At 51.3% G+C, this 21,159-nt stretch overlaps 38 non-coding genes across 38 annotated transcripts; 31 read left to right on the top strand and 7 right to left on the bottom strand.

Moving 5' to 3' along the window:
* Window positions 1-3,006: 3,006 nt before the first annotated feature.
* Window positions 3,007-3,079, top strand: Trnam-cau (transfer RNA methionine (anticodon CAU)). Its single transcript has one exon. It is a non-coding gene; the product is annotated as a tRNA-Met (tRNA).
* A 432-nt stretch (window positions 3,080-3,511) lies between these two features.
* Window positions 3,512-3,583, top strand: Trnae-uuc (transfer RNA glutamic acid (anticodon UUC)). The gene has a single exon. It is a non-coding gene; the product is annotated as a tRNA-Glu (tRNA).
* Window positions 3,584-3,840: 257 nt separating this feature from the next.
* Window positions 3,841-3,914, top strand: Trnai-aau (transfer RNA isoleucine (anticodon AAU)). The gene has a single exon. It is a non-coding gene; the product is annotated as a tRNA-Ile (tRNA).
* Window positions 3,915-4,660: 746 nt separating this feature from the next.
* Window positions 4,661-4,732, bottom strand: Trnag-ucc (transfer RNA glycine (anticodon UCC)). Its single transcript has one exon. It is a non-coding gene; the product is annotated as a tRNA-Gly (tRNA).
* A 323-nt stretch (window positions 4,733-5,055) lies between these two features.
* Window positions 5,056-5,126, top strand: Trnag-gcc (transfer RNA glycine (anticodon GCC)). The gene has a single exon. It is a non-coding gene; the product is annotated as a tRNA-Gly (tRNA).
* Window positions 5,127-5,420: 294 nt separating this feature from the next.
* Trnam-cau (transfer RNA methionine (anticodon CAU)) lies at window positions 5,421-5,493 on the top strand. The gene has a single exon. It is a non-coding gene; the product is annotated as a tRNA-Met (tRNA).
* Window positions 5,494-5,925: 432 nt separating this feature from the next.
* Window positions 5,926-5,997, top strand: Trnae-uuc (transfer RNA glutamic acid (anticodon UUC)). The gene has a single exon. It is a non-coding gene; the product is annotated as a tRNA-Glu (tRNA).
* Window positions 5,998-6,254: 257 nt separating this feature from the next.
* Trnai-aau (transfer RNA isoleucine (anticodon AAU)) lies at window positions 6,255-6,328 on the top strand. Its single transcript has one exon. It is a non-coding gene; the product is annotated as a tRNA-Ile (tRNA).
* Window positions 6,329-7,074: 746 nt separating this feature from the next.
* Trnag-ucc (transfer RNA glycine (anticodon UCC)) lies at window positions 7,075-7,146 on the bottom strand. Its single transcript has one exon. It is a non-coding gene; the product is annotated as a tRNA-Gly (tRNA).
* A 323-nt stretch (window positions 7,147-7,469) lies between these two features.
* Window positions 7,470-7,540, top strand: Trnag-gcc (transfer RNA glycine (anticodon GCC)). Its single transcript has one exon. It is a non-coding gene; the product is annotated as a tRNA-Gly (tRNA).
* A 294-nt stretch (window positions 7,541-7,834) lies between these two features.
* Trnam-cau (transfer RNA methionine (anticodon CAU)) lies at window positions 7,835-7,907 on the top strand. Its single transcript has one exon. It is a non-coding gene; the product is annotated as a tRNA-Met (tRNA).
* A 432-nt stretch (window positions 7,908-8,339) lies between these two features.
* Trnae-uuc (transfer RNA glutamic acid (anticodon UUC)) lies at window positions 8,340-8,411 on the top strand. The gene has a single exon. It is a non-coding gene; the product is annotated as a tRNA-Glu (tRNA).
* Window positions 8,412-8,668: 257 nt separating this feature from the next.
* On the top strand, window positions 8,669-8,742 carry Trnai-aau (transfer RNA isoleucine (anticodon AAU)). The gene has a single exon. It is a non-coding gene; the product is annotated as a tRNA-Ile (tRNA).
* Window positions 8,743-9,488: 746 nt separating this feature from the next.
* On the bottom strand, window positions 9,489-9,560 carry Trnag-ucc (transfer RNA glycine (anticodon UCC)). Its single transcript has one exon. It is a non-coding gene; the product is annotated as a tRNA-Gly (tRNA).
* Window positions 9,561-9,883: 323 nt separating this feature from the next.
* Window positions 9,884-9,954, top strand: Trnag-gcc (transfer RNA glycine (anticodon GCC)). Its single transcript has one exon. It is a non-coding gene; the product is annotated as a tRNA-Gly (tRNA).
* A 294-nt stretch (window positions 9,955-10,248) lies between these two features.
* Window positions 10,249-10,321, top strand: Trnam-cau (transfer RNA methionine (anticodon CAU)). The gene has a single exon. It is a non-coding gene; the product is annotated as a tRNA-Met (tRNA).
* Window positions 10,322-10,753: 432 nt separating this feature from the next.
* Trnae-uuc (transfer RNA glutamic acid (anticodon UUC)) lies at window positions 10,754-10,825 on the top strand. The gene has a single exon. It is a non-coding gene; the product is annotated as a tRNA-Glu (tRNA).
* Window positions 10,826-11,082: 257 nt separating this feature from the next.
* Window positions 11,083-11,156, top strand: Trnai-aau (transfer RNA isoleucine (anticodon AAU)). The gene has a single exon. It is a non-coding gene; the product is annotated as a tRNA-Ile (tRNA).
* A 745-nt stretch (window positions 11,157-11,901) lies between these two features.
* Trnag-ucc (transfer RNA glycine (anticodon UCC)) lies at window positions 11,902-11,973 on the bottom strand. The gene has a single exon. It is a non-coding gene; the product is annotated as a tRNA-Gly (tRNA).
* A 323-nt stretch (window positions 11,974-12,296) lies between these two features.
* Trnag-gcc (transfer RNA glycine (anticodon GCC)) lies at window positions 12,297-12,367 on the top strand. Its single transcript has one exon. It is a non-coding gene; the product is annotated as a tRNA-Gly (tRNA).
* Window positions 12,368-12,661: 294 nt separating this feature from the next.
* Window positions 12,662-12,734, top strand: Trnam-cau (transfer RNA methionine (anticodon CAU)). Its single transcript has one exon. It is a non-coding gene; the product is annotated as a tRNA-Met (tRNA).
* Window positions 12,735-13,166: 432 nt separating this feature from the next.
* Window positions 13,167-13,238, top strand: Trnae-uuc (transfer RNA glutamic acid (anticodon UUC)). The gene has a single exon. It is a non-coding gene; the product is annotated as a tRNA-Glu (tRNA).
* A 257-nt stretch (window positions 13,239-13,495) lies between these two features.
* On the top strand, window positions 13,496-13,569 carry Trnai-aau (transfer RNA isoleucine (anticodon AAU)). Its single transcript has one exon. It is a non-coding gene; the product is annotated as a tRNA-Ile (tRNA).
* A 745-nt stretch (window positions 13,570-14,314) lies between these two features.
* Window positions 14,315-14,386, bottom strand: Trnag-ucc (transfer RNA glycine (anticodon UCC)). Its single transcript has one exon. It is a non-coding gene; the product is annotated as a tRNA-Gly (tRNA).
* A 323-nt stretch (window positions 14,387-14,709) lies between these two features.
* Trnag-gcc (transfer RNA glycine (anticodon GCC)) lies at window positions 14,710-14,780 on the top strand. Its single transcript has one exon. It is a non-coding gene; the product is annotated as a tRNA-Gly (tRNA).
* A 294-nt stretch (window positions 14,781-15,074) lies between these two features.
* On the top strand, window positions 15,075-15,147 carry Trnam-cau (transfer RNA methionine (anticodon CAU)). The gene has a single exon. It is a non-coding gene; the product is annotated as a tRNA-Met (tRNA).
* Window positions 15,148-15,579: 432 nt separating this feature from the next.
* Trnae-uuc (transfer RNA glutamic acid (anticodon UUC)) lies at window positions 15,580-15,651 on the top strand. Its single transcript has one exon. It is a non-coding gene; the product is annotated as a tRNA-Glu (tRNA).
* A 257-nt stretch (window positions 15,652-15,908) lies between these two features.
* On the top strand, window positions 15,909-15,982 carry Trnai-aau (transfer RNA isoleucine (anticodon AAU)). Its single transcript has one exon. It is a non-coding gene; the product is annotated as a tRNA-Ile (tRNA).
* Window positions 15,983-16,728: 746 nt separating this feature from the next.
* Window positions 16,729-16,800, bottom strand: Trnag-ucc (transfer RNA glycine (anticodon UCC)). The gene has a single exon. It is a non-coding gene; the product is annotated as a tRNA-Gly (tRNA).
* Window positions 16,801-17,123: 323 nt separating this feature from the next.
* Trnag-gcc (transfer RNA glycine (anticodon GCC)) lies at window positions 17,124-17,194 on the top strand. The gene has a single exon. It is a non-coding gene; the product is annotated as a tRNA-Gly (tRNA).
* A 294-nt stretch (window positions 17,195-17,488) lies between these two features.
* Trnam-cau (transfer RNA methionine (anticodon CAU)) lies at window positions 17,489-17,561 on the top strand. The gene has a single exon. It is a non-coding gene; the product is annotated as a tRNA-Met (tRNA).
* A 432-nt stretch (window positions 17,562-17,993) lies between these two features.
* Window positions 17,994-18,065, top strand: Trnae-uuc (transfer RNA glutamic acid (anticodon UUC)). The gene has a single exon. It is a non-coding gene; the product is annotated as a tRNA-Glu (tRNA).
* A 257-nt stretch (window positions 18,066-18,322) lies between these two features.
* Window positions 18,323-18,396, top strand: Trnai-aau (transfer RNA isoleucine (anticodon AAU)). Its single transcript has one exon. It is a non-coding gene; the product is annotated as a tRNA-Ile (tRNA).
* A 746-nt stretch (window positions 18,397-19,142) lies between these two features.
* On the bottom strand, window positions 19,143-19,214 carry Trnag-ucc (transfer RNA glycine (anticodon UCC)). Its single transcript has one exon. It is a non-coding gene; the product is annotated as a tRNA-Gly (tRNA).
* A 323-nt stretch (window positions 19,215-19,537) lies between these two features.
* Window positions 19,538-19,608, top strand: Trnag-gcc (transfer RNA glycine (anticodon GCC)). Its single transcript has one exon. It is a non-coding gene; the product is annotated as a tRNA-Gly (tRNA).
* A 294-nt stretch (window positions 19,609-19,902) lies between these two features.
* On the top strand, window positions 19,903-19,975 carry Trnam-cau (transfer RNA methionine (anticodon CAU)). Its single transcript has one exon. It is a non-coding gene; the product is annotated as a tRNA-Met (tRNA).
* A 432-nt stretch (window positions 19,976-20,407) lies between these two features.
* Trnae-uuc (transfer RNA glutamic acid (anticodon UUC)) lies at window positions 20,408-20,479 on the top strand. Its single transcript has one exon. It is a non-coding gene; the product is annotated as a tRNA-Glu (tRNA).
* Window positions 20,480-20,736: 257 nt separating this feature from the next.
* On the top strand, window positions 20,737-20,810 carry Trnai-aau (transfer RNA isoleucine (anticodon AAU)). The gene has a single exon. It is a non-coding gene; the product is annotated as a tRNA-Ile (tRNA).
* The last annotated feature ends 349 nt before the right edge of the window (window positions 20,811-21,159 follow it).

Genomic DNA, 21,159 nt, shown 5'->3' with positions numbered 1-21,159 from the left:
CGACGGTCTTCCTACAGAATTTTATATTGCTTTCTGGGATATTGTAGGGGACAAGTTTACGGTAGTAGTGAACGAAGTGCTTCGCGGCATTGCCATCCCGAGTCAGTTTCTCGAAGGGCACATTGTTCTTATCCCCAAAAAACGGGGTACGTGCCGTGTCACCGATCTTAGGCCAATTACGCTGTTAAATGCTGATTACAAGCTGGCGGCCAGATGCGTTGCGGCGAAGATGCAGGCAGTCATGGACAATGTCATCTGTCCCTATCAATCTTGCGGCGTTAAGAGGCGGACCATATTCAATGCGGCATCAACCTATCGTGACGTCATCGCTTACTCCGCCGTCCACCGACTTTCAGCAGCTGTCCTTTCTGTGGACTTTGCCAATGCGTTTGACAGGATGAGCCACGATTATTTGCTGCACGTTATGGAAAGGATGGGTTTTGGCTTCCGCTTCATTCGCGTGATTCGCCGTTTCCTGACAGGGGCCAGTTCGGTGGTGACAATTAATGGATGGCGAACGCCACCTATCGTTCTTAGTAGATCGGTGCGACAGGGCTGTCCCTTATCTATGTACCTTTTTGTAATTGCTTTGGACCCACTGTTGCGAGCGCTAGACCGCACGATAGGCGGCGTGGATATTCATCGTGCCTCAGTGAAGTGTCTCGCTTACGCTGACGACGTAGGTGTTTTTATCGGCAACGACACCGATTTTCATCAAATCCGGCCCTTACTGGGGTTGTATGAATGTGCGTCGGGTGCCCTGATTAATCCAAAGAAGACTGTATTGATTCCTTTAGGAAATTGCGAAGTGGATCCCGATCAGACTTGGTTTCGAGTAGCCCGTACTCATACGATCTTGGGCCTCGATGTTACCGCTAATCCTCAGCAGATGCGGGCGCGCACCTGGCGCCGGCTGCTCAATCATGTCAAAGGCCTCTGTAAGACTTACGCCAGCCGACGCCTCACCCTCCTCCAGAAGGTCGACCTAATTAACAGCGCCGTGTATTCCAAGGCCTGGTACGTGGCACAACTCCTGGACGTTCCGCGACCACTCGCCCGGTCATTCTCGCAGGCCGCGTACTGGCTCCTGTGGCGCCACGAAATTTTCAAGGTCCGGGCGGCGACCTGCGTCCTCGACACCACCTTCGGCGGACTCGGCCTCGTAGATTTTTCCCGGAAGTGTTCGGCGCTGCTGGTGCACCGCACGGCCGCCCTGCAAGCTGACAGCCCGGATGGAACGGCGGCGGCCTTGCTCGTCGCTTACCGGCCGCCCTCCGAGAGCGCACCGGTGTCCGTGGTGGGCATCCCGTATCAACTCGGCTACGTCAGAGCTTACTACCTGCAGCGGAGCTACGTACTGGAAACGGCGCTGGACAGGAACCGGAATGTTCGCGGATTGTATGCGGCAATGGTGGGGAGGCCACCCCCTCACAAGCTCGCTCTTCGCTTCCCCGCGACCAACTGGCGGCAGGTGTGGCTTAATATTCATCACTCAGTGTTGCCCTCCGGCGTTCGGTCCCAGTGGTATAAACTGGTCAACAATACGGTGGCCACGAACCAACGTCTCTCGGACATCCGCCTGCTGCCGTCTGCCAACTGTGGTGCTTGCGGCGTTCCAGACACACGGGAGCATCGCTTTCAATGTCGCCTTGTGTCGGCCGTCTGGGAACTGTGTAGGGTCATGGTGGCTCTGATCAACAGGACGACACCCTCACACGTGACTGTCAATGATGTTCTTGCGCCAGGGTTTAAACCGTTCCCTCGCGCGAAGCACAATACCATGGTGTGGCTCCTAGGCCACACGGTCTTTGCAATTCTGGACTGCCAAGTTAAGGACGTGTATACTTATTTAGCGTACTTGTGGGATGCACATTCCCATGTCAAGCGGCTCAAGCATTACAACGAACTTTTTGCCAATTTTCTACGTGCGGCGTTACAACATGGTTACGCGAAGACGTTCACTCATTGATACACGGAAAACTCTATTGAAGACTGAGGAGGCTATCTCTTATTATTCATTTTTCAATCATTTTTGTTTGCATTTCACCTGATGGTTTTGATGCGTCTGTGAGGATGTTATGCGCTGCAGAAGAAAAATATTTTTCATTTCTTTTATCTGCCTTACAGCAGTGATGCATTTCGTTTTTCACATGGAAATGACAATATTATTTTACTTTCCTTTCCCTACCTTCTTCTTCTGAACTTCGGAGTGGGTTTTTAGTTTGTCTTCTTCAAGCGCATCTTGTTCTCCAAGAATGGACATGGCATTTATTGTGTTTTATTTTTTTACAAAGAGGAACTCTCTTAAGACTTTTAGTTACTAGTCGCCTGTGGCTTCTTTTAGGATGGATATTTTATTTTGACATTTTCACCGTTCGAAGATGTACGGTGTCTTTTATTGTGCATTCCATGGATTGACAGCAGATTTGCTATGTGGAAGGATGTTCTTTTATTTATTGATTTTCACACCACATTCCACGAGAGAAGCCGTCAGCGACGAGCATATACCACAACAGATATGATAGCGTTGAAGCTCGCCGATGAAGGCACACTTTGGTGAGAGCAAGGAGGGCTATAAGGGGAGTTGGGAGGCCCTAAAAATAAAAAAAAAAAAAAAAAATCAAAAAAAAAAAGAAAAAAAAAAAAAAAAAAAAAGTGTTAGAATGCTCGCCTGCCACGCGGGCGGCCCGGGTTCGATTCCCGGCCGATGCATCGTTTTGTTTTTTCTCCGATAGTGGTGCTGCGTGTCTTTCGCACTCGAACTGCGTGAGCCATGAGAATGAACCGCGGCATTCCGTGTGGAAAGAAGCAATCATGCAGCGCGCACGACTGCTCGTTTGGACTCTTGCGTGCTATTGTACATACTGGCGTCGGCCTAGCATCGCAAGTTGCCTGCGGCGCCGGGAATGCACGTGTAGCAACAGAAAAAAATGAGCCACGGAGTGCAGACTCTCTACCTCTGGTATTCGGTACTTAGCAAGATTCCAGAAGGTGTGGCGTTCGCCTGCCTCGGTAGCGCAGTAGGCAGCGCGTAAGTCTCATAATCTTAAGGTCGTGAGTTCGATCCTCACCCGGGGCATTTAATTTACTATCGTTCACAGCTAAGTCGACGGCTCTGGGGTTGCGACGGAGCGAAACACTTAGTAGTAGGTTATCCACAAGGCTCCAACGACTCAGCGTGAAAATGTTTACTTCCCGTTATTACTAGTTGCAGTTCTTTTGTAAAATTTTCAAGAAAAAAGGTACTAGTAATAAAACTGAATTTCGTATGATATAACATGTAACACAATGTATGACCTGCTATATAATGACAGGCAGTAGGTCTTTACTTGCGAAATAAGTAAATAAATATTACTACTTACAGCTTTGCTTTTCCTCCTACCCCTGCAACAACGAGGCCAAAAGCAATGGACTGTGACTTTTGCCATACGCGAGAAGATGCTCGCAAACAGGGAAAGTGCGTGACGGAAAGCGAGTGGAGGGGGTGTAAACCCGGAGAAGAATGTGCGCGTCCGGTGTGGTCTAGTGGCTAGGATACCTGGCTTTCACCCAGGAGGCCCGGGTTCGATTCCCGGTACCGGAATGGAATTTTTTCGGAACAAATGACGACAAGTTTTGACGGTGCGAAATGCTGTTTCACGTCCTCCTCGCATTATATCTACTGGTTCGTAAACGTCAGCTGACAACAGTCGAGAGAAACGGGCACGCAACGAAATTACTACGAGCAGCGGCATAGAGGGAGAAGAGACGCTGGTCCACTGTTGGATTGCTGCCATAGAAATGTTACATGGCAATACGCAGAGCAACTCCCGCGAAGCAATGGGAGACTGCCTGCACCGAGGCCCGTTAGCTCAGTTGGTTAGAGCGTCGTGCTAATAACGCGAAGGTCGTGGGTTCGATCCCCCCACGGGCCACTACGATTTTACTACTTCAAAAAGGCAACGCCGATTTCTCCGGGGAAGTATGGTGACAAAGAAATCGTCACATTGTGTGGGAGCTGATAGGGGACCCGAACGCGACTTGTCGGGACGCGCTAAAACATTTCACTGGTCACAGCACGCTGAACACACAGTTTCTCGTCCGATCACCACAACTACGCGACGTTGGGCGTTGTCAGTGCTTGGGCGGGTGACCGCCTGCGAACATAGGGCACTGTCGACAGTTTCAATTCGTATTTCTGTTTCCTCTTCGGTTTCGGAGCTGCAGCGCTATTCGGTCAAGGGCACTGGCGCCACGTTTTGCCTCTCGGTATGCCAAGTCGCGCCGTGCGGCCACAGTGAAAGGAAGGAGCGTGTTGTAAAATTTGCAACAAAGAAAGAAAAAAAAAGAAATGTACTAGTAATAAAACTGAATTTGTCTGACAGAACATGTAAAATCAGACAGTACATGATAACAGGCAGCAGGTATTTACTTGAGGCATAAGTAATGTTGTGCCCGCCTCGCCATACCTCTCTCAGTCGTTTCGCGTGCTTGTCCTTTTGATATAGGCCGATTGGAGAGCGTCAGCTCTCGCGTCAGCTGAGCAAAGTCGAGACAAGTCGAGACTCAAGGGGAATCGACGCACACGCTATAGGGTGGCCTGCAGCGAGTAAGATGGGGAAAGAAACATTAATTTAAGGACGCGTGGCAAAAGTACTCATACGCAAAAGTAAAAGCCTGCTGCGGTGGCCGGGAATCGAACCCGGATCAACTGCTTGGAAGGCAACTATGCTGACCATTACACCACCACCGCACAGTTCCCTTCCGCGCCTCGCGAGCCGCGCTGTGTGTGCTTCCCGCCTGTCGGCGGCGCCTGAAGGTGGTCGTAGCTGTAGGCGCGTTACGGGGTAGGCGAGCTCATCCAGGCAGCGTCTCTACGCACATTTCGCGTCCTTTGGCAAGAGTCGTCGCGTGCGTGCGCTGCAAGAGTACTTAGACGATCATTTTTAAGCAGTGCAGTGCAGGATTCAGCGTCTGTAGCATTCTCTCGAGAGGATGCGACGGCGCTGGACGGCAGTCCCACTTTCCCCTCAGACGTCTGCAGCGGAAAGCACCAGGAAGCTGTGAACTAGCTGAGCATCGGTGGTTCAGTGTTAGAATGCTCGCCTGCCACGCGGGCGGCCCGGGTTCGATTCCCGGCCGATGCATCGTTTTGTTTTTTCTCCGATAGTGGTGCTGCGTGTCTTTCGCACTCGAACTGCGTGAGCCATGAGAATGAACCGCGGCATTCCGTGTGGAAAGAAGCAATCATGCAGCGCGCACGACTGCTCGTTTGGACTCTTGCGTGCTATTGTACATACTGGCGTCGGCCTAGCATCGCAAGTTGCCTGCGGCGCCGGGAATGCACGTGTAGCAACAGAAAAAAATGAGCCACGGAGTGCAGACTCTCTACCTCTGGTATTTGGTACTTAGCAAGATTCCAGAAGGTGTGGCGTTCGCCTGCCTCGGTAGCGCAGTAGGCAGCGCGTAAGTCTCATAATCTTAAGGTCGTGAGTTCGATCCTCACCCGGGGCATTTAATTTACTATCGTTCACAGCTAAGTCGACGGCTCTGGGGTTGCGACGGAGCGAAACACTTAGTAGTAGGTTATCCACAAGGCTCCAACGACTCAGCGTGAAAATGTTTACTTCCCGTTATTACTAGTTGCAGTTCTTTTGTAAAATTTTCAAGAAAAAAAATACTAGTAATAAAACTGAATTTCGTATGATATAACATGTAACACAATGTATGACCTGCTATATAATGACAGGCAGTAGGTCTTTACTTGCGAAATAAGTAAATAAATATTACTACTTACAGCTTTGCTTTTCCTCCTACCCCTGCAACAACGAGGCCAAAAGCAATGGACTGTGACTTTTGCCATACGCGAGAAGATGCTCGCAAACAGGGAAAGTGCGTGACGGAAAGCGAGTGGAGGCGGTGTAAACCCGGAGAAGAATGTGCGCGTCCGGTGTGGTCTAGTGGCTAGGATACCTGGCTTTCACCCAGGAGGCCCGGGTTCGATTCCCGGTACCGGAATGGAATTTTTTCGGAACAAATGACGACAAGTTTTGACGGTGCGAAATGCTGTTTCACGTCCTCCTCGCATTATATCTACTGGTTCGTAAACGTCAGCTGACAACAGTCGAGAGAAACGGGCACGCAACGAAATTACTACGAGCAGCGGCATAGAGGGAGAAGAGACGCTGGTCCACTGTTGGATTGCTGCCATAGAAATGTTACATGGCAATACGCAGAGCAACTCCCGCGAAGCAATGGGAGACTGCCTGCACCGAGGCCCGTTAGCTCAGTTGGTTAGAGCGTCGTGCTAATAACGCGAAGGTCGTGGGTTCGATCCCCCCACGGGCCACTACGATTTTACTACTTCAAAAAGGCAACGCCGATTTCTCCGGGGAAGTATGGTGACAAAGAAATCGTCACATTGTGTGGGAGCTGATAGGGGACCCGAACGCGACTTGTCGGGACGCGCTAAAACATTTCACTGGTCACAGCACGCTGAACACACAGTTTCTCGTCCGATCACCACAACTACGCGACGTTGGGCGTTGTCAGTGCTTGGGCGGGTGACCGCCTGCGAACATAGGGCACTGTCGACAGTTTCAATTCGTATTTCTCTTTCCTCTTCGGTTTCGGAGCTGCAGCGCTATTCGGTCAAGGGCACTGGCGCCACGTTTTGCCTCTCGGTATGCCAAGTCGCGCCGTGCGGCCACAGTGAAAGGAAGGAGCGTGTTGTAAAATTTGCAACAAAGAAAGAAAAAAAAAGAAATGTACTAGTAATAAAACTGAATTTGTCTGACAGAACATGTAAAATCAGACAGTACATGATAACAGGCAGCAGGTATTTACTTGAGGCATAAGTAATGTTGTGCCCGCCTCGCCATACCTCTCTCAGTCGTTTCGCGTGCTTGTCCTTTTGATATAGGCCGATTGGAGAGCGTCAGCTCTCGCGTCAGCTGAGCAAAGTCGAGACAAGTCGAGACTCAAGGGGAATCGACGCACACGCTATAGGGTGGCCTGCAGCGAGTAAGATGGGGAAAGAAACATTAATTTAAGGACGCGTGGCAAAAGTACTCATACGCAAAAGTAAAAGCCTGCTGCGGTGGCCGGGAATCGAACCCGGATCAACTGCTTGGAAGGCAACTATGCTGACCATTACACCACCACCGCACAGTTCCCTTCCGCGCCTCGCGAGCCGCGCTGTGTGTGCTTCCCGCCTGTCGGCGGCGCCTGAAGGTGGTCGTAGCTGTAGGCGCGTTACGGGGTAGGCGAGCTCATCCAGGCAGCGTCTCTACGCACATTTCGCGTCCTTTGGCAAGAGTCGTCGCGTGCGTGCGCTGCAAGAGTACTTAGACGATCATTTTTAAGCAGTGCAGTGCAGGATTCAGCGTCTGTAGCATTCTCTCGAGAGGATGCGACGGCGCTGGACGGCAGTCCCACTTTCCCCTCAGACGTCTGCAGCGGAAAGCACCAGGAAGCTGTGAACTAGCTGAGCATCGGTGGTTCAGTGTTAGAATGCTCGCCTGCCACGCGGGCGGCCCGGGTTCGATTCCCGGCCGATGCATCGTTTTGTTTTTTCTCCGATAGTGGTGCTGCGTGTCTTTCGCACTCGAACTGCGTGAGCCATGAGAATGAACCGCGGCATTCCGTGTGGAAAGAAGCAATCATGCAGCGCGCACGACTGCTCGTTTGGACTCTTGCGTGCTATTGTACATACTGGCGTCGGCCTAGCATCGCAAGTTGCCTGCGGCGCCGGGAATGCACGTGTAGCAACAGAAAAAAATGAGCCACGGAGTGCAGACTCTCTACCTCTGGTATTCGGTACTTAGCAAGATTCCAGAAGGTGTGGCGTTCGCCTGCCTCGGTAGCGCAGTAGGCAGCGCGTAAGTCTCATAATCTTAAGGTCGTGAGTTCGATCCTCACCCAGGGCATTTAATTTACTATCGTTCACAGCTAAGTCGACGGCTCTGGGGTTGCGACGGAGCGAAACACTTAGTAGTAGGTTATCCACAAGGCTCCAACGACTCAGCGTGAAAATGTTTACTTCCCGTTATTACTAGTTGCAGTTCTTTTGTAAAATTTTCAAGAAAAAAGGTACTAGTAATAAAACTGAATTTCGTATGATATAACATGTAACACAATGTATGACCTGCTATATAATGACAGGCAGTAGGTCTTTACTTGCGAAATAAGTAAATAAATATTACTACTTACAGCTTTGCTTTTCCTCCTACCCCTGCAACAACGAGGCCAAAAGCAATGGACTGTGACTTTTGCCATACGCGAGAAGATGCTCGCAAACAGGGAAAGTGCGTGACGGAAAGCGAGTGGAGGGGGTGTAAACCCGGAGAAGAATGTGCGCGTCCGGTGTGGTCTAGTGGCTAGGATACCTGGCTTTCACCCAGGAGGCCCGGGTTCGATTCCCGGTACCGGAATGGAATTTTTTCGGAACAAATGACGACAAGTTTTGACGGTGCGAAATGCTGTTTCACGTCCTCCTCGCATTATATCTACTGGTTCGTAAACGTCAGCTGACAACAGTCGAGAGAAACGGGCACGCAACGAAATTACTACGAGCAGCGGCATAGAGGGAGAAGAGACGCTGCTCCACTGTTGGATTGCTGCCATAGAAATGTTACATGGCAATACGCAGAGCAACTCCCGCGAAGCAATGGGAGACTGCCTGCACCGAGGCCCGTTAGCTCAGTTGGTTAGAGCGTCGTGCTAATAACGCGAAGGTCGTGGGTTCGATCCCCCCACGGGCCACTACGATTTTACTACTTCAAAAAGGCAACGCCAATTTCTCCGGGGAAGTATGGTGACAAAGAAATCGTCACATTGTGTGGGAGCTGATAGGGGACCCGAACGCGACTTGTCGGGACGCGCTAAAACATTTCACTGGTCACAGCACGCTGAACACACAGTTTCTCGTCCGATCACCACAACTACGCGACGTTGGGCGTTGTCAGTGCTTGGGCGGGTGACCGCCTGCGAACATAGGGCACTGTCGACAGTTTCAATTCGTATTTCTGTTTCCTCTTCGGTTTCGGAGCTGCAGCGCTATTCGGTCAAGGGCACTGGCGCCACGTTTTGCCTCTCGGTATGCCAAGTCGCGCCGTGCGGCCACAGTGAAAGGAAGGAGCGTGTTGTAAAATTTGCAACAAAGAAAGAAAAAAAAAGAAATGTACTAGTAATAAAACTGAATTTGTCTGACAGAACATGTAAAATCAGACAGTACATGATAACAGGCAGCAGGTATTTACTTGAGGCATAAGTAATGTTGTGCCCGCCTCGCCATACCTCTCTCAGTCGTTTCGCGTGCTTGTCCTTTTGATATAGGCCGATTGGAGAGCGTCAGCTCTCGCGTCAGCTGAGCAAAGTCGAGACAAGTCGAGACTCAAGGGGAATCGACGCACACGCTATAGGGTGGCCTGCAGCGAGTAAGATGGGGAAAGAAACATTAATTTAAGGACGCGTGGCAAAAGTACTCATACGCAAAAGTAAAAGCCTGCTGCGGTGGCCGGGAATCGAACCCGGATCAACTGCTTGGAAGGCAACTATGCTGACCATTACACCACCACCGCACAGTTCCCTTCCGCGCCTCGCGAGCCGCGCTGTGTGTGCTTCCCGCCTGTCGGCGGCGCCTGAAGGTGGTCGTAGCTGTAGGCGCGTTACGGGGTAGGCGAGCTCATCCAGGCAGCGTCTCTACGCACATTTCGCGTCCTTTGGCAAGAGTCGTCGCGTGCGTGCGCTGCAAGAGTACTTAGACGATCATTTTTAAGCAGTGCAGTGCAGGATTCAGCGTCTGTAGCATTCTCTCGAGAGGATGCGACGGCGCTGGACGGCAGTCCCACTTTCCCCTCAGACGTCTGCAGCGGAAAGCACCAGGAAGCTGTGAACTAGCTGAGCATCGGTGGTTCAGTGTTAGAATGCTCGCCTGCCACGCGGGCGGCCCGGGTTCGATTCCCGGCCGATGCATCGTTTTGTTTTTTCTCCGATAGTGGTGCTGCGTGTCTTTCGCACTCGAACTGCGTGAGCCATGAGAATGAACCGCGGCATTCCGTGTGGAAAGAAGCAATCATGCAGCGCGCACGACTGCTCGTTTGGACTCTTGCGTGCTATTGTACATACTGGCGTCGGCCTAGCATCGCAAGTTGCCTGCGGCGCCGGGAATGCACGTGTAGCAACAGAAAAAAATGAGCCACGGAGTGCAGACTCTCTACCTCTGGTATTCGGTACTTAGCAAGATTCCAGAAGGTGTGGCGTTCGCCTGCCTCGGTAGCGCAGTAGGCAGCGCGTAAGTCTCATAATCTTAAGGTCGTGAGTTCGATCCTCACCCGGGGCATTTAATTTACTATCGTTCACAGCTAAGTCGACGGCTCTGGGGTTGCGACGGAGCGAAACACTTAGTAGTAGGTTATCCACAAGGCTCCAACGACTCAGCGTGAAAATGTTTACTTCCCGTTATTACTAGTTGCAGTTCTTTTGTAAAATTTTCAAGAAAAAAGGTACTAGTAATAAAACTGAATTTCGTATGATATAACATGTAACACAATATATGACCTGCTATATAATGACAGGCAGTAGGTCTTTACTTGCGAAATAAGTAAATAAATATTACTACTTACAGCTTTGCTTTTCCTCCTACCCCTGCAACAACGAGGCCAAAAGCAATGGACTGTGACTTTTGCCATACGCGAGAAGATGCTCGCAAACAGGGAAAGTGCGTGACGGAAAGCGAGTGGAGGGGGTGTAAACCCGGAGAAGAATGTGCGCGTCCGGTGTGGTCTAGTGGCTAGGATACCTGGCTTTCACCCAGGAGGCCCGGGTTCGATTCCCGGTACCGGAATGGAATTTTTTCGGAACAAATGACGACAAGTTTTGACGGTGCGAAATGCTGTTTCACGTCCTCCTCGCATTATATCTACTGGTTCGTAAACGTCAGCTGACAACAGTCGAGAGAAACGGGCACGCAACGAAATTACTACGAGCAGCGGCATAGAGGGAGAAGAGACGCTGCTCCACTGTTGGATTGCTGCCATAGAAATGTTACATGGCAATACGCAGAGCAACTCCCGCGAAGCAATGGGAGACTGCCTGCACCGAGGCCCGTTAGCTCAGTTGGTTAGAGCGTCGTGCTAATAACGCGAAGGTCGTGGGTTCGATCCCCCCACGGGCCACTACGATTTTACTACTTCAAAAAGGCAACGCCGATTTCTCCGGGGAAGTATGGTGACAAAGAAATCGTCACATTGTGTGGGAGCTGATAGGGGACCCGAACGCGACTTGTCGGGACGCGCTAAAACATTTCACTGGTCACAGCACGCTGAACACACAGTTTCTCGTCCGATCACCACAACTACGCGACGTTGGGCGTTGTCAGTGCTTGGGCGGGTGACCGCCTGCGAACATAGGGCACTGTCGACAGTTTCAATTCGTATTTCTGTTTCCTCTTCGGTTTCGGAGCTGCAGCGCTATTCGGTCAAGGGCACTGGCGCCACGTTTTGCCTCTCGGTATGCCAAGTCGCGCCGTGCGGCCACAGTGAAAGGAAGGAGCGTGTTGTAAAATTTGCAACAAAGAAAGAAAAAAAAGAAATGTACTAGTAATAAAACTGAATTTGTCTGACAGAACATGTAAAATCAGACAGTACATGATAACAGGCAGCAGGTATTTACTTGAGGCATAAGTAATGTTGTGCCCGCCTCGCCATACCTCTCTCAGTCGTTTCGCGTGCTTGTCCTTTTGATATAGGCCGATTGGAGAGCGTCAGCTCTCGCGTCAGCTGAGCAAAGTCGAGACAAGTCGAGACTCAAGGGGAATCGACGCACACGCTATAGGGTGGCCTGCAGCGAGTAAGATGGGGAAAGAAACATTAATTTAAGGACGCGTGGCAAAAGTACTCATACGCAAAAGTAAAAGCCTGCTGCGGTGGCCGGGAATCGAACCCGGATCAACTGCTTGGAAGGCAACTATGCTGACCATTACACCACCACCGCACAGTTCCCTTCCGCGCCTCGCGAGCCGCGCTGTGTGTGCTTCCCGCCTGTCGGCGGCGCCTGAAGGTGGTCGTAGCTGTAGGCGCGTTACGGGGTAGGCGAGCTCATCCAGGCAGCGTCTCTACGCACATTTCGCGTCCTTTGGCAAGAGTCGTCGCGTGCGTGCGCTGCAAGAGTACTTAGACGATCATTTTTAAGCAGTGCAGTGCAGGATTCAGCGTCTGTAGCATTCTCTCGAGAGGATGCGACGGCGCTGGACGGCAGTCCCACTTTCCCCTCAGACGTCTGCAGCGGAAAGCACCAGGAAGCTGTGAACTAGCTGAGCATCGGTGGTTCAGTGTTAGAATGCTCGCCTGCCACGCGGGCGGCCCGGGTTCGATTCCCGGCCGATGCATCGTTTTGTTTTTTCTCCGATAGTGGTGCTGCGTGTCTTTCGCACTCGAACTGCGTGAGCCATGAGAATGAACCGCGGCATTCCGTGTGGAAAGAAGCAATCATGCAGCGCGCACGACTGCTCGTTTGGACTCTTGCGTGCTATTGTACATACTGGCGTCGGCCTAGCATCGCAAGTTGCCTGCGGCGCCGGGAATGCACGTGTAGCAACAGAAAAAAATGAGCCACGGAGTGCAGACTCTCTACCTCTGGTATTCGGTACTTAGCAAGATTCCAGAAGGTGTGGCGTTCGCCTGCCTCGGTAGCGCAGTAGGCAGCGCGTAAGTCTCATAATCTTAAGGTCGTGAGTTCGATCCTCACCCGGGGCATTTAATTTACTATCGTTCACAGCTAAGTCGACGGCTCTGGGGTTGCGACGGAGCGAAACACTTAGTAGTAGGTTATCCACAAGGCTCCAACGACTCAGCGTGAAAATGTTTACTTCCCGTTATTACTAGTTGCAGTTCTTTTGTAAAATTTTCAAGAAAAAAGGTACTAGTAATAAAACTGAATTTCGTATGATATAACATGTAACACAATATATGACCTGCTATATAATGACAGGCAGTAGGTCTTTACTTGCGAAATAAGTAAATAAATATTACTACTTACAGCTTTGCTTTTCCTCCTACCCCTGCAACAACGAGGCCAAAAGCAATGGACTGTGACTTTTGCCATACGCGAGAAGATGCTCGCAAACAGGGAAAGTGCGTGACGGAAAGCGAGTGGAGGGGGTGTAAACCCGGAGAAGAATGTGCGCGTCCGGTGTGGTCTAGTGGCTAGGATACCTGGCTTTCACCCAGGAGGCCCGGGTTCGATTCCCGGTACCGGAATGGAATTTTTTCGGAACAAATGACGACAAGTTTTGACGGTGCGAAATGCTGTTTCACGTCCTCCTCGCATTATATCTACTGGTTCGTAAACGTCAGCTGACAACAGTCGAGAGAAACGGGCACGCAACGAAATTACTACGAGCAGCGGCATAGAGGGAGAAGAGACGCTGCTCCACTGTTGGATTGCTGCCATAGAAATGTTACATGGCAATACGCAGAGCAACTCCCGCGAAGCAATGGGAGACTGCCTGCACCGAGGCCCGTTAGCTCAGTTGGTTAGAGCGTCGTGCTAATAACGCGAAGGTCGTGGGTTCGATCCCCCCACGGGCCACTACGATTTTACTACTTCAAAAAGGCAACGCCGATTTCTCCGGGGAAGTATGGTGACAAAGAAATCGTCACATTGTGTGGGAGCTGATAGGGGACCCGAACGCGACTTGTCGGGACGCGCTAAAACATTTCACTGGTCACAGCACGCTGAACACACAGTTTCTCGTCCGATCACCACAACTACGCGACGTTGGGCGTTGTCAGTGCTTGGGCGGGTGACCGCCTGCGAACATAGGGCACTGTCGACAGTTTCAATTCGTATTTCTGTTTCCTCTTCGGTTTCGGAGCTGCAGCGCTATTCGGTCAAGGGCACTGGCGCCACGTTTTGCCTCTCGGTATGCCAAGTCGCGCCGTGCGGCCACAGTGAAAGGAAGGAGCGTGTTGTAAAATTTGCAACAAAGAAAGAAAAAAAAGAAATGTACTAGTAATAAAACTGAATTTGTCTGACAGAACATGTAAAATCAGACAGTACATGATAACAGGCAGCAGGTATTTACTTGAGGCATAAGTAATGTTGTGCCCGCCTCGCCATACCTCTCTCAGTCGTTTCGCGTGCTTGTCCTTTTGATATAGGCCGATTGGAGAGCGTCAGCTCTCGCGTCAGCTGAGCAAAGTCGAGACAAGTCGAGACTCAAGGGGAATCGACGCACACGCTATAGGGTGGCCTGCAGCGAGTAAGATGGGGAAAGAAACATTAATTTAAGGACGCGTGGCAAAAGTACTCATACGCAAAAGTAAAAGCCTGCTGCGGTGGCCGGGAATCGAACCCGGATCAACTGCTTGGAAGGCAACTATGCTGACCATTACACCACCACCGCACAGTTCCCTTCCGCGCCTCGCGAGCCGCGCTGTGTGTGCTTCCCGCCTGTCGGCGGCGCCTGAAGGTGGTCGTAGCTGTAGGCGCGTTACGGGGTAGGCGAGCTCATCCAGGCAGCGTCTCTACGCACATTTCGCGTCCTTTGGCAAGAGTCGTCGCGTGCGTGCGCTGCAAGAGTACTTAGACGATCATTTTTAAGCAGTGCAGTGCAGGATTCAGCGTCTGTAGCATTCTCTCGAGAGGATGCGACGGCGCTGGACGGCAGTCCCACTTTCCCCTCAGACGTCTGCAGCGGAAAGCACCAGGAAGCTGTGAACTAGCTGAGCATCGGTGGTTCAGTGTTAGAATGCTCGCCTGCCACGCGGGCGGCCCGGGTTCGATTCCCGGCCGATGCATCGTTTTGTTTTTTCTCCGATAGTGGTGCTGCGTGTCTTTCGCACTCGAACTGCGTGAGCCATGAGAATGAACCGCGGCATTCCGTGTGGAAAGAAGCAATCATGCAGCGCGCACGACTGCTCGTTTGGACTCTTGCGTGCTATTGTACATACTGGCGTCGGCCTAGCATCGCAAGTTGCCTGCGGCGCCGGGAATGCACGTGTAGCAACAGAAAAAAATGAGCCACGGAGTGCAGACTCTCTACCTCTGGTATTTGGTACTTAGCAAGATTCCAGAAGGTGTGGCGTTCGCCTGCCTCGGTAGCGCAGTAGGCAGCGCGTAAGTCTCATAATCTTAAGGTCGTGAGTTCGATCCTCACCCGGGGCATTTAATTTACTATCGTTCACAGCTAAGTCGACGGCTCTGGGGTTGCGACGGAGCGAAACACTTAGTAGTAGGTTATCCACAAGGCTCCAACGACTCAGCGTGAAAATGTTTACTTCCCGTTATTACTAGTTGCAGTTCTTTTGTAAAATTTTCAAGAAAAAAGGTACTAGTAATAAAACTGAATTTCGTATGATATAACATGTAACACAATGTATGACCTGCTATATAATGACAGGCAGTAGGTCTTTACTTGCGAAATAAGTAAATAAATATTACTACTTACAGCTTTGCTTTTCCTCCTACCCCTGCAACAACGAGGCCAAAAGCAATGGACTGTGACTTTTGCCATACGCGAGAAGATGCTCGCAAACAGGGAAAGTGCGTGACGGAAAGCGAGTGGAGGGGGTGTAAACCCGGAGAAGAATGTGCGCGTCCGGTGTGGTCTAGTGGCTAGGATACCTGGCTTTCACCCAGGAGGCCCGGGTTCGATTCCCGGTACCGGAATGGAATTTTTTCGGAACAAATGACGACAAGTTTTGACGGTGCGAAATGCTGTTTCACGTCCTCCTCGCATTATATCTACTGGTTCGTAAACGTCAGCTGACAACAGTCGAGAGAAACGGGCACGCAACGAAATTACTACGAGCAGCGGCATAGAGGGAGAAGAGACGCTGGTCCACTGTTGGATTGCTGCCATAGAAATGTTACATGGCAATACGCAGAGCAACTCCCGCGAAGCAATGGGAGACTGCCTGCACCGAGGCCCGTTAGCTCAGTTGGTTAGAGCGTCGTGCTAATAACGCGAAGGTCGTGGGTTCGATCCCCCCACGGGCCACTACGATTTTACTACTTCAAAAAGGCAACGCCGATTTCTCCGGGGAAGTGTGGTGACAAAGAAATCGTCACATTGTGTGGGAGCTGATAGGGGACCCGAACGCGACTTGTCGGGACGCGCTAAAACATTTCACTGGTCACAGCACGCTGAACACACAGTTTCTCGTCCGATCACCACAACTACGCGACGTTGGGCGTTGTCAGTGCTTGGGCGGGTGACCGCCTGCGAACATAGGGCACTGTCGACAGTTTCAATTCGTATTTCTCTTTCCTCTTCGGTTTCGGAGCTGCAGCGCTATTCGGTCAAGGGCACTGGCGCCACGTTTTGCCTCTCGGTATGCCAAGTCGCGCCGTGCGGCCACAGTGAAAGGAAGGAGCGTGTTGTAAAATTTGCAACAAAGAAAGAAAAAAAAAGAAATGTACTAGTAATAAAACTGAATTTGTCTGACAGAACATGTAAAATCAGACAGTACATGATAACAGGCAGCAGGTATTTACTTGAGGCATAAGTAATGTTGTGCCCGCCTCGCCATACCTCTCTCAGTCGTTTCGCGTGCTTGTCCTTTTGATATAGGCCGATTGGAGAGCGTCAGCTCTCGCGTCAGCTGAGCAAAGTCGAGACAAGTCGAGACTCAAGGGGAATCGACGCACACGCTATAGGGTGGCCTGCAGCGAGTAAGATGGGGAAAGAAACATTAATTTAAGGACGCGTGGCAAAAGTACTCATACGCAAAAGTAAAAGCCTGCTGCGGTGGCCGGGAATCGAACCCGGATCAACTGCTTGGAAGGCAACTATGCTGACCATTACACCACCACCGCACAGTTCCCTTCCGCGCCTCGCGAGCCGCGCTGTGTGTGCTTCCCGCCTGTCGGCGGCGCCTGAAGGTGGTCGTAGCTGTAGGCGCGTTACGGGGTAGGCGAGCTCATCCAGGCAGCGTCTCTACGCACATTTCGCGTCCTTTGGCAAGAGTCGTCGCGTGCGTGCGCTGCAAGAGTACTTAGACGATCATTTTTAAGCAGTGCAGTGCAGGATTCAGCGTCTGTAGCATTCTCTCGAGAGGATGCGACGGCGCTGGACGGCAGTCCCACTTTCCCCTCAGACGTCTGCAGCGGAAAGCACCAGGAAGCTGTGAACTAGCTGAGCATCGGTGGTTCAGTGTTAGAATGCTCGCCTGCCACGCGGGCGGCCCGGGTTCGATTCCCGGCCGATGCATCGTTTTGTTTTTTCTCCGATAGTGGTGCTGCGTGTCTTTCGCACTCGAACTGCGTGAGCCATGAGAATGAACCGCGGCATTCCGTGTGGAAAGAAGCAATCATGCAGCGCGCACGACTGCTCGTTTGGACTCTTGCGTGCTATTGTACATACTGGCGTCGGCCTAGCATCGCAAGTTGCCTGCGGCGCCGGGAATGCACGTGTAGCAACAGAAAAAAATGAGCCACGGAGTGCAGACTCTCTACCTCTGGTATTCGGTACTTAGCAAGATTCCAGAAGGTGTGGCGTTCGCCTGCCTCGGTAGCGCAGTAGGCAGCGCGTAAGTCTCATAATCTTAAGGTCGTGAGTTCGATCCTCACCCGGGGCATTTAATTTACTATCGTTCACAGCTAAGTCGACGGCTCTGGGGTTGCGACGGAGCGAAACACTTAGTAGTAGGTTATCCACAAGGCTCCAACGACTCAGCGTGAAAATGTTTACTTCCCGTTATTACTAGTTGCAGTTCTTTTGTAAAATTTTCAAGAAAAAAGGTACTAGTAATAAAACTGAATTTCGTATGATATAACATGTAACACAATGTATGACCTGCTATATAATGACAGGCAGTAGGTCTTTACTTGCGAAATAAGTAAATAAATATTACTACTTACAGCTTTGCTTTTCCTCCTACCCCTGCAACAACGAGGCCAAAAGCAATGGACTGTGACTTTTGCCATACGCGAGAAGATGCTCGCAAACAGGGAAAGTGCGTGACGGAAAGCGAGTGGAGGGGGTGTAAACCCGGAGAAGAATGTGCGCGTCCGGTGTGGTCTAGTGGCTAGGATACCTGGCTTTCACCCAGGAGGCCCGGGTTCGATTCCTGGTACCGGAATGGAATTTTTTCGGAACAAATGACGACAAGTTTTGACGGTGCGAAATGCTGTTTCACGTCCTCCTCGCATTATATCTACTGGTTCGTAAACGTCAGCTGACAACAGTCGAGAGAAACGGGCACGCAACGAAATTACTACGAGCAGCGGCATAGAGGGAGAAGAGACGCTGCTCCACTGTTGGATTGCTGCCATAGAAATGTTACATGGCAATACGCAGAGCAACTCCCGCGAAGCAATGGGAGACTGCCTGCACCGAGGCCCGTTAGCTCAGTTGGTTAGAGCGTCGTGCTAATAACGCGAAGGTCGTGGGTTCGATCCCCCCACGGGCCACTACGATTTTACTACTTCAAAAAGGCAACGCCGATTTCTCCGGGGAAGTATGGTGACAAAGAAATCGTCACATTGTGTGGGAGCTGATAGGGGACCCGAACGCGACTTGTCGGGACGCGCTAAAACATTTCACTGGTCACAGCACGCTGAACACACAGTTTCTCGTCCGATCACCACAACTACGCGACGTTGGGCGTTGTCAGTGCTTGGGCGGGTGACCGCCTGCGAACATAGGGCACTGTCGACAGTTTCAATTCGTATTTCTGTTTCCTCTTCGGTTTCGGAGCTGCAGCGCTATTCGGTCAAGGGCACTGGCGCCACGTTTTGCCTCTCGGTATGCCAAGTCGCGCCGTGCGGCCACAGTGAAAGGAAGGAGCGTGTTGTAAAATTTGCAACAAAGAAAGAAAAAAAAAGAAATGTACTAGTAATAAAACTGAATTTGTCTGACAGAACATGTAAAATCAGACAGTACATGATAACAGGCAGCAGGTATTTACTTGAGGCATAAGTAATGTTGTGCCCGCCTCGCCATACCTCTCTCAGTCGTTTCGCGTGCTTGTCCTTTTGATATAGGCCGATTGGAGAGCGCCAGCTCTCGCGTCAGCTGAGCAAAGTCGAGACAAGTCGAGACTCAAGGGGAATCGACGCACACGCTATAGGGTGGCCTGCAGCGAGTAAGATGGGGAAAGAAACATTAATTTAAGGACGCGTGGCAAAAGTACTCATACGCAAAAGTAAAAGCCTGCTGCGGTGGCCGGGAATCGAACCCGGATCAACTGCTTGGAAGGCAACTATGCTGACCATTACACCACCACCGCACAGTTCCCTTCCGCGCCTCGCGAGCCGCGCTGTGTGTGCTTCCCGCCTGTCGGCGGCGCCTGAAGGTGGTCGTAGCTGTAGGCGCGTTACGGGGTAGGCGAGCTCATCCAGGCAGCGTCTCTACGCACATTTCGCGTCCTTTGGCAAGAGTCGTCGCGTGCGTGCGCTGCAAGAGTACTTAGACGATCATTTTTAAGCAGTGCAGTGCAGGATTCAGCGTCTGTAGCATTCTCTCGAGAGGATGCGACGGCGCTGGACGGCAGTCCCACTTTCCCCTCAGACGTCTGCAGCGGAAAGCACCAGGAAGCTGTGAACTAGCTGAGCATCGGTGGTTCAGTGTTAGAATGCTCGCCTGCCACGCGGGCGGCCCGGGTTCGATTCCCGGCCGATGCATCGTTTTGTTTTTTCTCCGATAGTGGTGCTGCGTGTCTTTCGCACTCGAACTGCGTGAGCCATGAGAATGAACCGCGGCATTCCGTGTGGAAAGAAGCAATCATGCAGCGCGCACGACTGCTCGTTTGGACTCTTGCGTGCTATTGTACATACTGGCGTCGGCCTAGCATCGCAAGTTGCCTGCGGCGCCGGGAATGCACGTGTAGCAACAGAAAAAAATGAGCCACGGAGTGCAGACTCTCTACCTCTGGTATTCGGTACTTAGCAAGATTCCAGAAGGTGTGGCGTTCGCCTGCCTCGGTAGCGCAGTAGGCAGCGCGTAAGTCTCATAATCTTAAGGTCGTGAGTTCGATCCTCACCCGGGGCATTTAATTTACTATCGTTCACAGCTAAGTCGACGGCTCTGGGGTTGCGACGGAGCGAAACACTTAGTAGTAGGTTATCCACAAGGCTCCAACGACTCAGCGTGAAAATGTTTACTTCCCGTTATTACTAGTTGCAGTTCTTTTGTAAAATTTTCAAGAAAAAAGGTACTAGTAATAAAACTGAATTTCGTATGATATAACATGTAACACAATGTATGACCTGCTATATAATGACAGGCAGTAGGTCTTTACTTGCGAAATAAGTAAATAAATATTACTACTTACAGCTTTGCTTTTCCTCCTACCCCTGCAACAACGAGGCCAAAAGCAATGGACTGTGACTTTTGCCATACGCGAGAAGATGCTCGCAAACAGGGAAAGTGCGTGACGGAAAGCGAGTGGAGGGGGTGTAAACCCGGAGAAGAATGTGCGCGTCCGGTGTGGTCTAGTGGCTAGGATACCTGGCTTTCACCCAGGAGGCCCGGGTTCGATTCCTGGTACCGGAATGGAATTTTTTCGGAACAAATGACGACAAGTTTTGACGGTGCGAAATGCTGTTTCACGTCCTCCTCGCATTATATCTACTGGTTCGTAAACGTCAGCTGACAACAGTCGAGAGAAACGGGCACGCAACGAAATTACTACGAGCAGCGGCATAGAGGGAGAAGAGACGCTGCTCCACTGTTGGATTGCTGCCATAGAAATGTTACATGGCAATACGCAGAGCAACTCCCGCGAAGCAATGGGAGACTGCCTGCACCGAGGCCCGTTAGCTCAGTTGGTTAGAGCGTCGTGCTAATAACGCGAAGGTCGTGGGTTCGATCCCCCCACGGGCCACTACGATTTTACTACTTCAAAAAGGCAACGCCGATTTCTCCGGGGAAGTATGGTGACAAAGAAATCGTCACATTGTGTGGGAGCTGATAGGGGACCCGAACGCGACTTGTCGGGACGCGCTAAAACATTTCACTGGTCACAGCACGCTGAACACACAGTTTCTCGTCCGATCACCACAACTACGCGACGTTGGGCGTTGTCAGTGCTTGGGCGGGTGACCGCCTGCGAACATAGGGCACTGTCGACAGTTTCAATTCGTATTTCTGTTTCCTCTTCGGTTTCGGAGCTGCAGCGCTATTCGGTCAAGGGCACTGGCGCCACGTTTTGCCTCTCGGTATGCCAAGTCGCG

This window comes from Schistocerca cancellata, unplaced genomic scaffold, assembly GCF_023864275.1.
Source record: "Schistocerca cancellata isolate TAMUIC-IGC-003103 unplaced genomic scaffold, iqSchCanc2.1 HiC_scaffold_1082, whole genome shotgun sequence".
Lineage (NCBI taxonomy): Eukaryota > Metazoa > Arthropoda > Insecta > Orthoptera > Acrididae > Schistocerca > Schistocerca cancellata.
This window is presented reverse-complemented; position numbering and strand designations above follow the sequence as displayed.